We start from the raw sequence: 5,271 nt of genomic DNA, 5'->3' as shown, positions 1-5,271 counted from the left end.
CTGTTGAAGTGCTTATCTAAGGGGTAATTTGCAGTAAAGAAAGTGCGCCAGCCTCTATGAACGCTTTTTTTGATGAGATGTTAAGGTCTACTCTGCACCGTGTGTCACTGAGCGCTGGTACTTATTTGAGTATCCGCACGTCATTGACCACACCCTCTTAAACCACCTCCTCCAGCATTATGCTGGCTGAACATTTGCAATTATAGTGCACAAAATGAAGATTGTTCCATAGATTTTGCTTAAATTAACTGGTGAAATTGTATACGCTTTTCAGTTAGCGCAGGTTCACTTGGATGACTTACCTCAAATACTTGAACATTATCCATTCTCCTTATTCAGCTTATTCAGGAAGGAAAATTACTTTTTATATCATGCCTCTGCCATCACATTACAAGAATACCGAAAGTGAACCCTTAATATTATAGTAAAATGTGTTTTCATTTGCAAGCTTTAAAGGGACAGTTCACCCAAAAATAAAAATTCTCCCATAATTTATTCACCCTCATGCCATCCCAGATGTGTATGACATTATTTTCTTCTGCTGAGCTCAAACAAATATTTCTAGAAGAATATCTCAATATTCAACTGAATATCTATTCAATGCAAGTGAATTTAACAACATTTTGAAGCTACAGAAGCACAGAAAGGTAGCATAAAAGTAATCCATGTGACTTCAGTATTTGAATCCATTTCTTTAGAAGTGATATGTTGGTGTGGGTGAGAAACAAATCAATATTGAAGTCCTATTTTTAGAAATTCTCTTCCCTGCCCAGTAGGTGGCGATAATCATGAAGAATGTGAAAGTAAAAGTGGAGAGGAATAAAAAAGGACTTAAATATTTATCTGTTTCTCACTCACATCTATCATATCACTTCTGAAGATATGGATTAAACCACTTGAGTCGCATAGATTGCTTTTATTATGCCTTTATGTGCTTTTGGAGCTTCAAAACTTTGGTACACATTCCCTTGCATTGTATGGACCTACAGAGCTGAGATATCCTTCAAAAATCATAATTTGTGTTCTGCAAAAGAAAGAAAGTCATACACATCTGGGAAGGCATGAGGGTGAGTGAATGATGAGGGAGTTTTCATTTTCTTCGGTCAATTATTCCTTTAAGAATTTGCAATCACACCAAACTGCACAAAGTGGTATCCTGCAAAAGCTTAAAATTATTTTTGTTGGTGTAATCTAATGTCTTCAGGTTAATTGGACATCAGAAGACTACAAAGGGCAGTTCAGACTACTGAGAGGATTTTTGGTCACCCAAAAAATAAGATTTTTGTCTTATTGTGTATTTCTCTATACTTATATATTCTATTCTATTTTTTATTATTATCTCTGTCTGGTTGTTGTATTATTTGTGCACTGGAAGCTTCTCTCACCAAGACAAATTCCTTATACAGTGGGTACGGAAAGTATTCAGACCCCCTTCAATTTTTCACTCTTTGTTATATTGCAGCCATTTGCTAAAATCATTTAAGTTCATTTTTTTTCCTCATTATTGTACACACAGTACCCCATATTGACAGAAAAACACAGAATTGTTGACATTTTTGCACATTTATTAAAAAAGAAAAACTGAAATATCACATGGTCCTAAGTATTCAAACCCTTTGTTCAGTATTTAGTAGAAGCACCCTTTTGATCTAATACAGCCATGAGTCTTTTTGGGAAAGATGCAACAAGTTTTTCACATCTGGATTTGGGTATCCTCTGCCATTCCTCCTTGCAGGATCCCTCTCCAGTTCTGTCTGAGGTTGGATGAGTAAAGCGCTTGAGTGGACAGCCATTTTCAGGTCTCTCCAGAGATGCTCAATTGGGTTTAAGTCAGGGCTCTGGCTGGGCCATTCAAGAACAGTCACAGAGTTGCTGTGAAGCCACTCCGTTATTTTAGCGGTGTGCTTAGGGTCATTGTCTTGTTGGAAGGTGAACCTTCGGCCCAGTCTGAGGTCCAGAGCACTCTGGAGAAGGTTTTCGTCCAGGATATCCCTGTACTTGGCCGCATTCATCTTTCCCTCGATTGCAACCAGTCGTCCTGTCCCTGCAGCTGACAAACACCCCCACAGCATGATGCTGCCACCACCATGCTTCACTGTTGAGACTGTATTGGACAGGTGATGAGCAGTGCCTGGTTTTCTCCACACATACCGCTTAGAATTAAGGCCAAAAGTTCTATCTTGGTCTCATCAGACCAGAGAATCTTATTTATCACCATCTTGGAGTCCTTCAGGTGTTTTTTAGCAAACTCCATGCAGGCTTTCATGTGTCTTGCACTGAGGAGAGGCTTCCGTCGGGCCACTCTGCCATAAAACCCCGACTGGTGGATGGCTGCAGTGATGGTTGACTTACTACAACTTTCTCCCGTCTCCCGACTGCATCTCTGGAGCTCAGCCACAGTGATCTTTGGGTTCTTCTTTACCTCTCTCACCAAGGCTCTTCTCCCCCGATAGCTCAGTTTGGCCAGACGACCAGCTCTAGGAAGGGTTCTGGTCGTCCCAAACGTCTTCCATTTAAGGATTATGGAGGCCACTGTGCTCTTATGAACCTTAAGGGCAGCAGAAATTTTTTTGTAAAATTGGCCAGATCTGTGCCTTGCCACTATTCTGTCTCTGAGCTCTTCAGGCAGTTCCTTTGACCTCATGATTCTCATTTGCTCTGACATGCACTGTGAGCTGTAAGGTCTTATATAGACAGGTGTGTGGCTTTCCTAATCAAGTCCAATCAGTATAATCAAACACAGCTGGACTCAATTGAAGGTGTAGAACCATCTCAAGGATGGTCAGAAGAAATGGAAAGCACCTGAGTTAAATATATGAGTGTCACAGCAAAGGGTCTGAATACTTAGGACCATGTGATATTTCAGTTTTTCTTTTTTAATAAATGTGCAAAAATGTCAACAATTCTGTGTTTTTCTGTCAATATGGGGTGCTGTGTATACAATAATGAGGAAAAAAAATGAACTTAAATGATTTTAGCAAATGGCTGCAATATAACAAAGAGTGAAAAATTGAAGGGGGTCTGAATACTTTCCGTACCCACTGTATGTGTGTGCATACTTGGCAAAAAAGCTCATTCTGCTTCTGATTCGGAATTCTGTGACGACGTGAATAACCTGACTTGAATAAAACTGGTTAAGTTAGATGTTACAATATGAAGAGCATTTTCAGGTTAACATATCTTAGTGCATAGCTGATATTTTGCTTTCATAAATTCTGAACTTAAAGCTGTTAGGTCATATATTCACGAGCCAGATGAACGCTTTATGACAATGATGGAAACATTATTCAAGACAAAGACAACAGCACAGCTCTTAAAAAAGACATTTTTAATGTAACTGAATCAACCTAATTACATTACAGTAGGTCACATTAAGGAAAGTAATTTCCAAGGGTCACTTCAAGTAGAAATGGTAAATAACAACATTATTATAGTGAGGGATAATATGCATCCTGTATTTTACCTGCACAATAATTTTTCTTTTCCTTTTTTCTTGTTCTTTTCTTTCAAACCAACAAAGATTAAAACAACCACAGGTTTAGATATACTGAATCTCACAACATCAAAAATAAAAAAAAACATGTCTCACTCTTTACCTTTTAACTCCTTAATTAATTGCACCAATAGTAGCAAGTGAAATTACACCACCATATGATCACATCTTACAGATAAAATAAAGTTATGTTCCTGCAAAGTTTTAATATGTGGTTTTGAAGTTTAATAATCTCTGACCTGAGTTGTGGTGAGGCAAAGCTCATCACAAACCCAAGATTCCTGGAGTAAGTTTAACTTGACATTTTCAATAAAACATAGTTTACTACATTTTTTAAGCAATTTGAATTATGGGGACACTAGAAATGTCCTCATAAACCACATTTATATCATAATACCCTTGTAATTACCAGTTTGTAACCCCCCCCCACACACACACACACACACACACCCCCCACACACACACACAGCAGGACAAATGGCAGTTAAACAAATAAAATTACCCGAAGAGCATGTCTGAGGGTGCTGCCCTATTTAAAGTCATAGTTTTTGGACCTCTGGGAATGGGAGTGAATGGTACTAAATTGTGCCCCTTAACAAGGGCTAACAATGCCCTGTATAATGGCTCTGTAAATGTGGCAAGGTAGAGCCATCTCCACAGGACACCAAGGCTTTAAGTAGAAGCAGAGATGAAATACTTGGTCCTTTTCTCCCACTGTCTCTCTGCACCTGCATTCAGGATGTCAGATAACCAGTCATGTTACCTGCTGAGATGATTGCCCCTGTTACCCTTGCATCTCAGAAAGCCCCAGCTTTTAGAGTTCTGTAAGTACATCTCTGATGATTACCAGTAACTTTGTCAGCCACAGGAGCCTAACTTATACGTTGTGTCCCAAATGATGCATAATCACGCGTGACCTCTGGCCACCTCACTTGCTTATAGATATCCTCTATAAAAGATATCTGATGATTATTAGATTAATAGCCAACAGTGATGCTTTCTTAAAAAGAAAACTGCCATGGAGCAAACATAGTTAAATATGACATGCCAATCATTAAAAGATCATTAAATCATAAAGTTTTTAACTAATCAACAATGCAGGAAGGTGCAGATGAACACTATAAACATTTTTATAGATGAACTCTAAAAAAAAAATTTCTTAATATTTGTTTTGTCCTCAGTAAGTGGCCGTTCAGTCAAAATGTGTTCTTGTGTAAAAAAGTTAAAGCAAAAACAAAAAAACTAGACAAGGGCAGTTTCAAAACCAAGACACCACTGTAGCAATTTTTGTCCTACATCATGAAAATATCCTTGTCATCCTCAACTCAGACGATTCCGTCATAGGCTTCTTCGGCTTCATCGCCACTATAACACTTTAACCACTATATTTTATTATTCTGAACTCCACACCTAAACCTAACCATTTATGAACGATTTAAAATATGTAATAGGCAGGTAAATTTAGTCACAGTAATTTTAGTTACATTACATTATAATATAGATATTTAAGAACACCTAACCTCAACCTAACACCTAACCAATTCTCAATAGTACAAAAGTTGTAACAAGCAGATAAACGTACAATCACAATAAATGACAGTACACAGAACAAAAAGCATTTAAGTGTTCCGAACTTTAGAATGTAGCAATCAATCATAAGACATGCGGAGCTAATGGCATTTTACATCACTGACGTCAAAGCTGTCATATCACTTCACAGAGGATTACGCATAAACTATGCATATTTATTTATTTAACATTTTTTTTGGCTGATACTA

The sequence above is a fragment of the Xyrauchen texanus genome, chromosome 30, assembly GCF_025860055.1.
Source record: "Xyrauchen texanus isolate HMW12.3.18 chromosome 30, RBS_HiC_50CHRs, whole genome shotgun sequence".
Taxonomy (NCBI): Eukaryota; Metazoa; Chordata; class Actinopteri; order Cypriniformes; family Catostomidae; genus Xyrauchen; species Xyrauchen texanus.
Note: the sequence above shows the minus strand (reverse complement) of the source record.